The sequence below is a fragment of the Heteronotia binoei genome, chromosome 21 (assembly GCF_032191835.1).
Source record: "Heteronotia binoei isolate CCM8104 ecotype False Entrance Well chromosome 21, APGP_CSIRO_Hbin_v1, whole genome shotgun sequence".
Classification (NCBI taxonomy): domain Eukaryota; kingdom Metazoa; phylum Chordata; class Lepidosauria; order Squamata; family Gekkonidae; genus Heteronotia; species Heteronotia binoei.
The window spans coordinates 26,094,080-26,107,073 of NC_083243.1; positions in this window are offsets into that span (position 1 = coordinate 26,094,080).

Here is a 12,994-nt window from a genome sequence, read left to right on the forward strand (position 1 = left end):
GACCTTGGACCAGTCACAGTTCTTGCAGATGAAATTGCTGAGCAGACAGGTTAAGACGGATAAAAGGAAGTACTTCTTCACCCAAAGGGTGATTAACATGTGGAATTCACTGCCACAGGAGGTGGTGGCGGCCACAAGTATAGCCACCTTCAAGAGGGGTTTAGATAAAAATATGGAGCACAGGTCCATCAGTGGCTATTAGCCACAGTGTGTGTGTATATAACATTTTTTGCCACTGTGTGACACAGAGTGTTGGACTTGATGGGCCGTTGGCCTGATCCAACATGGCTTCTCTTATGTTCTTATGAACTCTTTTTCGTCCCACCTCCCTCACAAGGGGTCTGTTGTGGGGAGAGGAAGGGAAGGCAATTGTAAATCGCTCTGAGATTCCTTTGGGTAGAGAAAAGTGGGGTATAAAACTCTTCTTCTTCTTCTTCTTCCCCTCAACTCAGAGCTGGCAACTCTATCCAAGAGTATTTCTTTTATTTCTTTTAAAAGCTTTATCCTACCTTTCTCCCAATAGGGATTCCAGGCAGTGGAGAAAAAAAGTCCTTTACTATTAGAGTTGCCAACTCCAGGTTGTGAAATTCCTAGAGATTTAGGGGTGGAGCCTGGGGAGGGTGGGATTTGGTGGTGGGACGGACCTCAGCAGGGCATAATGCCACACAGTCCACCTTCCAAAGCGGCTGTTTTCTCTAAAGGAACTGATCTCTGTCGTCTGGAAATCAGCTGTAACTCCAAGAGATCTCCAGGTCCCATCTGGAGGTTGGAACCCCTATTTTAGAAGACGACGACGACTTTGGATTTATATTCTGCCCTCCACTCTGAATCTCAGAGCAGCACATAATCTTCTTTATCTTCCTCCCCCAGTTTGGTGTAGTGGTTAAGTGTGCGGACTCTTATCTGGGAGAACTGGGTTTGATTCCCCACTTCTCCACTTGCACCTGGTAGCATGGCCTTGGGTCAGCCATAGCTCCGGCAGAGGTTGTCGTTGAAAGGGCAGCTGCTGTGAGAGCCTCTCAGCCCCACCCACCTCACAGGGTGTCTGTTGTGGGGGAGGAAGAGAAAGGAGATTGTGAGCCACTCTGAGACTCTTCGGAGTGGAGGGTGGGATATAAATCCAATATCTTCTTCTTCTTCCCCCACAACAGACACCCTGTGAGGTGGGTGGGGCTGAGAGAGCTCTTGCAGCAGCTGCCCTTTCAAGGACAACCTCTGCCAGAGCTATGGCTGACCCAAGGCCATTCCAGCAGCTGCAAGTGGAGGAGTGGGGAATCAAACCCGGTTCTCCCAGATAAGAATCTGCACACTTAACCACCACATCAAGCTGGCTTTCTTTTACTTGACAAGGTTCATCTGCAGCATGGAGGAATGTGAGATCTCCTTGCCCATATGCGATAAATTATTCATAGCGCATCCCTAATTGCATCACGGTCCTACAGATCCTGGAAGTGCTTAATCACAGCCTGTCCACTTCTGGTGCCTTCATCAATTCATCAGCTTGCTAAATTAAAAGACTTCCTCCCTTCCTTGGGTAGAGATGGGCAGGCCAGAAAAGCAATCAAGGCTCTGTTTAAAAAGATAATCAGTGCCAGGAAGGCAAGTTTCTCCACCCACCTATCATTTCGGTATGTGCGTGTCTGGTCTGAAAGCAGTGCCCTCCCAAGAAAAGTTACACCTAAGAACATGCGAATACAAGAAGAACCCTGCCAGATCAGTCTAGAGCAGGAGTGGGCAAACTCGCTTAACATAGGGTAGAGCATCTGCCTGGTAAGCAGAAGGTCCCAGGTTCAATCCCTGGCATCTCCAAAAAGGGTCCAGGCAAATAGGTGTGAAAATCCTCAGCTTGAGACCCTGGAGAGCCGCTGCCAGTCTGAGAAGAAAATACTGACTTCGATGGACCAAGGGTCTGATTCAGTATAAGGCAGCTTCATAGGTTCATAAGAGCCACGTAGAATAAACATCAGATTTTTGAGAGCCACAAGGCACGAACGTCATATGCTTGAGAGACACAAGATGGAAGGAAGGAAAATAGATGGGGGAGAGAAGAGAGAGAGGTAGAAAGAAAGCAACTTTAAATGCATTCTCCAAGCCATTGTCTGGTATTTTGGGAGAGAGAGAAAAGGTTCTCTCTGTCCACGCTCTCTACCATGTGCATAAGCCTAGTGACATCCATAGGGTTAGAAGGGTACGAGACTGCATAGGATGGCCTGGTTGGCCTCTGGCACGCTTTGTGCTTTTTGTGTCCTCTTCTGCGGCTTCCGAACTTGCCCTAAGAACAGGAAGGGAAGAAACAGTCTCGGTCAAGCAGCTGGGAAGTCAGCGAGGAGAAAAGGCGGCTAACTTAACCCATATTTTAAATTAACAACTCTAAGTGGCATGTGCCAAGGGTGTAAAAAGGGAGTAATTAGTGTCATATACTCAATTAGCATTTGATTGCACTGGTTGCCCACTCCTTTGAATGGTTCTTCGGTGGGGGTCTTGGTGGTGATGATAATTGAGCTCAGGCAGTTCTGAGATAATCACCTCTTTCTGGCTTCCTCCCTGTGTTGTAAAAGTCAGGTTCATACTTTTATTATGTTTTGCCCTCTGAGGTTCAAATAATACCTGAATTTCAGCAGCAATAATGATAATAATTCATAGTGCTGTCTCTCACAAATCGCAGGGCTTTTTTGTAGCAGGATGTTTTTTGCATATTAGGCCACATCCCCCTGATGTAGCCAATCCTCCAAAAGCTTACAGTAGGTCCTCTCAAATGTTTTAATGTTGAGGCTCTCTCAAATGTTTTAAGTTTTTGGTTTTTTAAAAAAATATCTAATTGTATTTTTCTGTGTCCTTTATAAAGTTTTTTTTATCTCTGCTCCCCAATCTTAAATAGGTATACGCCTGGCACGGCCCAGCCCCAAAAGGTCTCATTTATATCAGATCTGGCCCTCATAACAAATGGTCCTCATAACAACACCCCTGCTTTAAAGGTTATTGGCATCTGGGTTTTTGCCACTGAGTGACACAGAAGGTTGGACTGGATGCGCCACTGGCCTGATCCAACATGGCTTCTCTTATGTTCTTATTGAATTTGTTAAAATCTAAGTTTTTGTAGATGTAGGTACAAAGGGAGCACTTTGCCGCTTGAAAGTTCATACTCCCCAAACCCTGTTGTCTCTGAGGTGCTACTGGACTCATATCTAGGTATCAAAGATGGTTTTCTAGTCACCAGTCCTATGAGACTGTTGTGTCCTAGGCTCAAATGGGAGAACTATTACTTTTGGAGGGAACTGTTACTTTGGAGGGAAGCCGAACAAGCCAGAGCTTGAACTCCACACCAGGGTTCCAGAGAAGGCCTAAGCGTGCCCAATCAGGGGAAGGATTGAAACATAAGTAGCCAATCAACATCCAGGCTCATACTGTACCCTGATAGGCCCTTAGGGCCCTGTAAATAGCCAATCCATGTAGATAGTTAAGGACCAATCAGAAGGGGGCAAGAATTGTATAAAGGAGCGGGAATTTTGAACAGAGCTCAGTCTGTGTGTGTGAGTTCCTGAAGTAAAGCTTGCTGAAATCACTCTCCGACTCTGGTCTCTTACTGCGCCGATCCCAGTACATTACAGAGACAATAAGTCTTAAGAACAGAGCCTGCCTGCCATTAGGCAAACTAGGTGATTGTAGGGCGCTGGCCTTCTGGGGGTGTCAAATTGGGTGCTCCCCCATGTGACTTGATGACATTATCAGTGGGGGTGGGGGGTGTCAGAACCTAGCTTTGCCTAGGGTGCCAGACAGTCTAGGGACTGCTTATAAATCATATGCTGTTACATGGTAGAAATGGGGAAAGGATGTGCATGGGGAAGAATTACAGAAAATAAATGAAAGGGAGGGAGGTCAGCGCTTCCTACACATCTACAGCTTTGAATTCAGTCTGTTGGAGCAGCTGCGGAAGTGGGCGTGTTGCTCTGTCTCCCCAAATTACATCAGCAGAGTTGGGCAGATTTGCTAGCTCTCAGTAGCCAACTGATAACCCACAATGCTTTGCAACAGAGCATGTGCTGGGCTATGAAGAACATGTAGCATCTCCAACATCATCAAAGCTTTTCTATCATAAATTCATACCTCTGGAGGACTAAACCGGGGGCCAACTAGATGTGATGGTATCCATAGGACTAGAGGTTCCAGCACTAGGGTTGGGAAATACTTGGCGATGTTGGGAATGGAGGCTGAAGAGAGTGGGGTATGGGGAGGGGAGGGACTGCAGTAGAGTATAATGCCACAGAGTTCACCTTCCAAAGCGGCCATTTTCTCCTGGTGGACTGGTTTCTTGTTGCCTGAAAATCAGTTGTCATAGCAGGAGATTTCCAACTATCACTTGGAACCCTAACTGGGCATGACCTGTGGATGGTGATGCCATTTTAAAGTGATATTAAAACCCTGTGAAGAGTCTTGCAGCACAGCGGGCTGAGGCTTTCTTGTTCTCCTTGGGCCTTTTCAAATGCCAAGACTGCTGTGTTTTTTTGATGGGGGAATATGGCCATTTTGGAACCTGAAAAGATGTGTGGGCAGGGGGAACAAGCACACCTCAGCCCACCATACTGTGTGCACCCAGTCAGGACCAACCCTGTGCAGCATTTCCAGATAACTTTAAAATGATGGTGTCATCCACCTGTTGGACCTGTGGATACCATCACATCTAGTCTGGCCTAACGTGGAGCCACTGCATTCTTTTTATTCTGCCCTTATCCCAAAGACAGGGCTGCCAGCTCCTTATTGTCAGTGGTTCATTCTCATAAATCCAGTCCATGTGGGCAAAGGTGTGGGGGGGACCACTGCTGAAGAAAAATAAATCAAAGTGTGAGTGTGTGAAGCAGGCCTTAAGCTGGTCACCATGGAACATGGATGGGCGAGACGGCTGATAGTTCCCCATTTTCAAGTTAATATAAAACTAGACTGCAGATTTGAGGAGAGAATATCACCAGCGTTCCAGTTACTCAAGTCTGAAGGATGTTTGGTATTCCTGTGTGTTATTCTGATGACCCATTCTTCTGAAGAAGCGCAAGCGACTCTGGCTTTCACAGGCCAGCTGCAGCGTAGGCACTTCACAAGTCCAGACCTGCTCGACTGCGGAGGTAAAATGGCCGTCACGCATCCTCAGTGTTCGCTGACCAGTGCTACAGAGACCTGGTCAACACTCACTCTGCAAGTGCTGGCTTTTGGACAGCATCACCTCAGAAACTGCTGAGGGAGACTTTAGCAGGCATGTTGAAGCTTGTGTGTCAAAGGACAGCCCTGTTTGGGCAGCAAATGAAAGGAAGGAAAGAGCAATAAAAGCTGGGAAATAAAATGGACTGCACCCTTGATTGTGAAACCCAGGAGCTGAGCCTGGTATAATATAGTCTAATTATTGCTTTTCATGCTGGTTTAGTGACAGATTACCAACCCTCAGGTAGGGCCTGGAGATCACCAGGAATTACAAGTCATCTCCAGACAACAGAGATAACTTCCCCTGGAGAAAATGGCAGCTTTATAAGTGGGACTATGGTGTCACATCTCTGCTGAGCTCCCTCGCCAAACTCTGCCCTTCCAAATCTCTAGGAATTTCCCAACCTGGAGCTGGAAACACGACATTAGCATAACAAGCTAAGCAGGGCTGGTCCTGTTAATATTTGGATTGGAGACCACCAAGAAAGTCCAGGGTTTCTCAGCTGAAGAAGGCAATGCAACACAAGCTTTTTTGGTGTGTGCGTGAGTTGCCTTGAAAATCCTACCGGGTCACCATAAGTCAACTTTCCACAACAATACAACTGATCTGACATGAGTGTCTGCTTTTAACACACTGGTCCTGGTGTCAGGTACAATTCCCTGACAAGGATTTGTTTTAAACGTGTGGTCCAGAAACAGTCTATCAGTTTTCATAATAGTATTGTCATTGCTGATGAGTGGTCAGTTATCCAAAGTATATTCATATATCCATGACTATATTGTTTTATGTACTCTTGCCTGTATTAATCCACGTATTATAATATCAGTATTACTGACTTTCACATATATTCATCATATTCTTTTAGGGATTTATGTAGAATAGTATTGTTACCGAATGAGGCCACAGTAGAGGGTAGAAGGGCCTAATCTTGTCTCCCTGGTAACAGAAGATAGGTACCAACATAAGATGTCTGCAAAGCTGGAATGTGACTTTGGAGAAAAGCAACACTGGGGTCTGGGAACTAATTCAAAGCCTTTTGAGTGGAAGAGAGTTAGGCGGGAAAAATGACAAGCCATTATCCTGTAACCTATATCGGGACTGTATCTTTCACTTCTTGTCAGTCTGGTAAGACAAGTAGTTCTGCGTGCAACTGCTACAAGTATTTGCTACCTGGTTCTTCATTAAAAGCTTCTTTTGTATTTACTCAAGAAATCTCGTGCTAGACTCTGGGCAAAACCTTACATCTAGTTCCAACGTGATGGAACTCTCTGCCAAATGACATCAGGGCTCTACGAGACCTGCTACGGTTCTACAGGGCCTGCAAGGCAGATACGTTCCACCAAGCACATGGTTGAGGACAGAAATGGTTTTTAACCATTTTAACTGCAAGGGTTTAAACAGCTCTCGTTCAATTAATAATCTTCCCACTCTCCCCATTACCAGGGATGATATTCTGTACTGATATGCCATTGTTAAATGTTGATTTGCATCGCTGCTGTTTGTCTATGATTTTGTATTTTATGTATAAGAAGATCAAGTGTAGATCTCAGACAGTCTTAATGTTTTAACGTATTTGGTTGTGCATTGCTCTGAGCTCGTTTGCAGGGAGAGCAGTAAGGAAGTCTAATAAATAATAACAATAACTCATTTTCACTGCACTTTGGAGATGGCCTCTCTGTAGAGCACCCTGATTTAGATAGTCCAGGTTAGCTGGATCCAATCAGATCTCAAAAACAAAGCAATTTCAGCCCTGGTTAGTATTTGGATAGGGGACCAACAAGGAAGCCCAGGGTCGCTACACCAAGGCATGACAAACCACCTCTGAATGTCACCTTGAAAACACAACTCAATGGCGCATTACACACACACACTACGCATCAGTAGTGTTGATCCTACTGATAACCCCATTGGGGAAGCAGGTCATTACAGCACCCGCTGTTGGGTTTCTGCTGTCTGCCTAGGATGGTGTCACAGTAGGGTTCCCAGGTCCAACTTGAGAAATATCTGGCGACCTTTGGGGTGGAGCCAGGAGACTTTGGGGGTGGAGCCAGGAGCAATGTTTTGACAAGCACAGCTACAAAGGGAGTTCTGGCCATTACATTTAAAGGGATCGCATTTCTTTTAAATGCCTTCTCTCTATTTGGAAATAATGGAGGATAGGGGCACGTTCTTTTAAGGCTCATAGAATTGGATCCCATGGTCCAATCTTTTTGAAACTTGGAAGGTGCTTTGAGGAGAGACACCAAATACCATGCTGTAAATTTGGTGTCTCTACATCAAAAAATAACTTCACCAAGCCCCAGATATTTATGGATTGATTCTCCATTATATCCTATGGGAACCGGTCTCCGTAGGGAATAATGGAGTGCCCAGCAGACATTTCCCTCCCCCCCTCCTGCGTTTTGATAATCCTGAAGCAGGGGGAGGGTCTCCACCGCTGGGGATCCCCTGCCCCCAACTGGGGATTAGTAACAACTGAAATAAACCACTGCGTTACTTATATATTGCAAATAATTGCTGCACAATTTCTTATATTCTATGCATGTATTCTTCACCAAAATTCTTACAAATGTCCATGAATACAGCACGACTCAAAATACAAATTACGGTAATCTCCAATTGCTGTAATGGTACCAAAGTCCACTGTCTGTATCCTTTTGTTGATAGACGTGTACAGTACCAATAAATGGAGAACCATTTGTGCAAACTGAAGAGACATAATGTGTCATGTGAGCTTTTGCCTTAAGCACGGGTTCCAGAACATAAGAAAAGCGGCCAGTAGAAGGGTGAATGAAACACAGACTGAACCCAGGACTCATGTCACCGCACCTGTTGGATTTCGGACTGCTACCCAAGCGAGAAGTTGCACATTTTTTGGTACTGTACACGTCTATCAACAAAAGGATACAGACAGTGCACTTTGGTACCATTACAGCAATTGGAAATTAATTTGTATTTTGAGTTGTGCTGTATTCATGGACACTTGTAAGATTTTTGGTGAAGAATATGTGAATAGGATATAAGAAATTGTGGAGCAATCATTTGCAATATATAAGCAACGCAGCGGTTTATTTCAGTTGTTACTAATCAGTACACTGTGGTTTCGGGTTTTGCCCAACTGGGATTGGCAACCCTATGTCGCAGCAGAGGAGTGTTGGCCCCTCAGAGGCTCTGATACTCATTTGGCAAGCTGTGTTCAGCTTGGTGAGCCTCAAGTCGTGAAGAAGAAGAAGAACTTAGATTTGTACCCCACCCTTCTCTCTGAATCAGAGTCTCAGAGTGGTCACAGTCTTCTTTACCTCCACTCCCCCACACAACAGACACCCTGCGAGGTGGGTGGGGCTGAGAGAGCTCTCACAGGAGCTGCCCTTTTAAGGACCCCTACGAGAGCTATGGCTGACCCAGGGCCGGCACGTAGGAGTCAGTAAAGTAGGCTGCCACCTGGGGTGCCACCTTGCCGCTGGGGATAGTGCCCCCTCCCCGTCCCCACTGATGCGAACCCAAATGCGCAGCTTGGCCTGTCCCTTGCTCAGCCCTCTACCGCTTTGCAAGAGAGCGGGAGAGGCATGGTGGTGGAGAGTTTGGGCAGCAGCCTTCCTTCCTTGGGGGTGGGGCCTTGGAGGACCATGCACAGCACACTTCGGCTCACCCACAGTCTGGGTGGGGGAGAGAGGGGAAGGGGCCGCCAAGCTGCCCAGACCAGTTGCACCTGACTGGCGGTGGGGACAGCAGGTGCAGCTGGCTGGCCAAGGGGCTGAACGTTTGCGCGAAGCGTGCGCAGCCCGATGATGTCACCTCTGGTGACGTCATTGGGCCATGCATGAGAAGTTCCTGGGACGTGGTGGGGTTTCGGCCTGGGGTACCAGAACCCCTAGTGCTGGTGCATGTGGAGAAGTGGGGAATCAAACCTGGTTCTCCCAGATAAGAGGCAGCATCCTTAACCACTACACCAAACTGGCGATGCAATTCTTCTGCAGCCAGTTCCTTCTGGCTCTTGGTAGTTGTCAGATTGTCTCCTTAGGTATTGCTAGAATCTGCTTGGCATATGGGCTTGGCAGGACCGATTCCAATCTAAATCTTCCTTCCAGGGGGAGTGACTCCCATGAAGCAATACAGGTGGAAAAAAACATGATCTTGGATATGAGATTGAAGCTGTGTTTTCCCCACAGGAACGTATGCAAAGGCAATCTGGAGGCTTAATTGGAACTAACTTATAGAAGATCATTTAGGAAAAAAGTCCAAGATAATTAGAGAGAGGGGGAGGGAGAGATTCAATTTGAAGGTGGAACTGCACACAGACATCATCAGAGAAAAGCTATGTTGACTTTTCCTCATCAATCTTGTGGGGATTTGAGTGTGCCAAACAGAGGGCTGATCCAGCCGATTACTTATTTAGCAACCCATTTGGGCGGTGGAGGAGTATGTGTATCTGCCATATCACCAAGAGGGCAACCCAGAGGATTATGGAGCTGGAGCACCTTCCCTATGACCAGCAACGGTTCTCCAGAGCCTCTGGTAGAAGCTTTTCCCATCACCTGTTACTTGATCCTTTTTGCTGGAGATGCTAGGAAGGGGACTTGGAACCTCCTGCACAAAAAACCCCTTTATCATTATGCTAGTGTGTACAGTTCTGGTCACCGTATGTCAAAAAAGACAGGGCTTTTTTTGTAGGAAGAACTCCTTTGCATATTAGGCCACATCTCCCTGATGTAGCCAATCCTCCAAGAGCTTACAGGGCTCTTCGTACAGGGCCTACTGTAAGTTCCAGGAGGATTGGCTACATCAGGGGTGCGGCTTAATATGCAAAGGAGTTCCTGCTATTAAAAAAGCCCTGTCTTTTTTGACATACGGTGACCAGAACTGTACACACTAGCATAATGATAAAGGGTTTTTTTGTGCAAGAGGTTCCAAGTATAAAAAAGATGTTATAGCATTGGAAAAGGTGCAGAAAAGGGCAACTATAACGATTAATGGGTTGAAACACTTTCCCTATGAAGAAAGGTTAAAGAGGTTAGGGCTCTTTAATTTGGAGAAATATTGACTGAGGGGTGACATGATAGAGGTTTACAAGATTATGCATGGGATAGAGAAGGCAGAGAAAGAAGTACTTTTCTCCCTTTCTTACAATACAAGAACTTGCGGGCACTCAATGAAATTGATGAGCAGTAGGTTGAGAACAGATAAAAGGAAGTATTTCTTCACCCAAAGAGTAATTAACATGTGGAATTTACTGTCTGTGACTTTGTGACCAACACTGAAGTCCTCAAGCGGGCAGAGGTTACCAGCATCGAGGCACTGCTGTTGAAGACGCAGCTGCGCTGGGCAGGGCATATTTCTAGGATGGAAAACCACCGCCTTCCCAAGATTGCCCTGTATGGCGAACTCTCCACCGGCCATCGAAATAGAGGGGCACCAAAGAAGAGGTACAAGGACTCCTTGAAGAAATCCCTTAGCACCTGTCACATCAACCATCACCAGTGGTCTGACCTAGCCTCAGATCGCAAAGCATGGAGGCACACCATCCACCAGGCTGTCTCTTCCTTTGAGAACACACGCATAGCTGGTCTTGAGGACAAAAGGAGATTGAGGAAGAATCACACTGCTACAGGACCAACCCTAAATCAGACTTTTCCCTGCAGCCGCTGTGGCCGGACCTGCCTGTCCCACATTGGTCTTGTCAGCCACCAGCGAGCCTGCAGCAAACGTGGACTATTGCACCCTTCTTAAATCTTCGTTCGCGAAGCCAAGCCGAGAGAAAGATAGACAGGTTCAAGAGGGGATTGGATCAACATGGAACAGAGGTCCACCAGTGGCTACTAGCCACAAGGTATAAATGGAACATTATGGCTTGGGTAAGAAGTGGGTACCAGCGGGGCATTTTTTTGAGCAGGAACGCAGTTCCGGCTGGCTTGATGTCAGGGTGTGTGGCCTAATATGCCACACCCTGCTGGGCTTTTTCTTTAAAAAAGAGCCCTGGGTACCAGCAAACACATCAGGGGGACACCAAGGTCCCCACACGGGTACCCCAGAACTAAATGGCAGATGACTGTTTTGGAAATGTGCAGCCTCTTTGTTGGAAGATATCTCACCATATGTCTCTTCCAATGTTCCCGCTAAGTTGCAGAGTCTTGTGAGGAAAAATTCTACTTTGTGAGCTACTGGCATTAGTAAGTAAGTAAGTAAGTAAAATTTTATTTATATCCCGCCCTCCCCCGCCACGCAGGCTCAGGGCGGCTAACAACAGCAAAACAACAATACATTTAACAAAACATTAAATTAACCCCAAACCGATTAATACATTAGTTAAAACAGTTACTAAATCTAAAAACATTAAGTTAGATCTGACAGTACCGTTATTAGTCGACGCTATGCCTGTCAGTTTGTGAATGATGGCGGATCTCCAGACTGGACCATTTTGATGTTTCTCTGTGGACTTGGTCAGCCGTTCATGAATGCCTGTTTGAAAAGGGTGGTCTTGCAGGCCCTGCGGAACTGATCAAGGTTCCGCAGGGCCCGCACCTCCTCTGGAAGTTGATTCCACAAGGAAGGGGCCGCGGTAGAGAAGGCCCGTGCATAGGTAGTCTGAAGTTTAACTTCTTTTGGCCCAGGGGTGGTCAATCTGTTTTTACCTACTGACCTCAGTGCTCTCTGGGGCTCATACGGGGAGAGACGGTCCCTCAGGTAGGTCGGTCCTCGGCCATATAGGGCTTTAAAGGTAATCACCAGCACTTTGTACTGGACCCGGTATACAATCGGCAGCCAGTGCAGTTCGCGCAGCCCCGGCCGTATATGCTCCCATCTTGGGAGGCCAAGCAGCAGCCTGGCCGCCGCGTTCTGCACTAGCTGCAATCTCCGGGTCCGGCACAGAGGCAGCCCCATGTAGAGGGCGTTACAGTAGTCCAATCTTGAGGTGACCGTCGCATGGATCACCGTTGCTAGGTCCCGGCGCTCTAGGAAAGGGGCCAACTGCCTCGCCCGCTTCAGATGAAAGAATGCTGACTTGGCAGTGGCTGTTATCTGGGCCTCCATTGATAATGAAGGCTCCAGTAAACACCCAAGCTCTTTACCCGCTGCGCTGCCTTCAGCGGCGCACCGTCAAAGGTCGGGAGAGATATTTCCCTCCCCAGAGCGCCACGACCCACACAGAGAACCTCTGTCTTCGCTGGGTTCAGCTTCAGCCCACTCAGCCTAAGCCATGTTGCAACAGCCTGTAGGGCCTGATCCAGGCTCCCCGGGGCAGAGGCGGGCCGGCCGTCCATTAGCAGATAGAGCTGGGTGTCATCTGCATATTGATGGCAACCCAGCCCAAACCTCCGGACAATCTGGGCAAGAGGGCGCATATAGATGTTAAATAACATCGGGGAGAGAACTGCTCCCTGGGGCACCCCACAGTCTAGTGTGCGCCTCTGGGATCGTTCACCCCCAATTGCCACCCTTTGTCCCCGACCCATGAGGAAGGAGGAAAGCCATTGTAAGGCCAACCCCCTAACCCCTATGTCGGCGAGGCGGTGGATCAGCAGCCGATGGTCGACTGTGTCAAATGCAGCCGACAGGTCTAATAACATCAGCACTGCCACACCGCCTCGATCCAGTTGCCGTTGGAGGTCATCTACTAAGGCGACCAGAACCGTCTCCGTCCCGTGGCCTGGCCGGAAACCAGACTGGCATGGATCTAGGACAGAAGCGTCATCTAGAAACCTCTGTAGCTGCAACGCCACTGCCCTCTCGAGCTACTGGATAAATTAGTGTGCTCTGGGGTCATCCTTCCTGAGCTAAGACAAAAACGTGTGAGCTGGAGGATAAAAA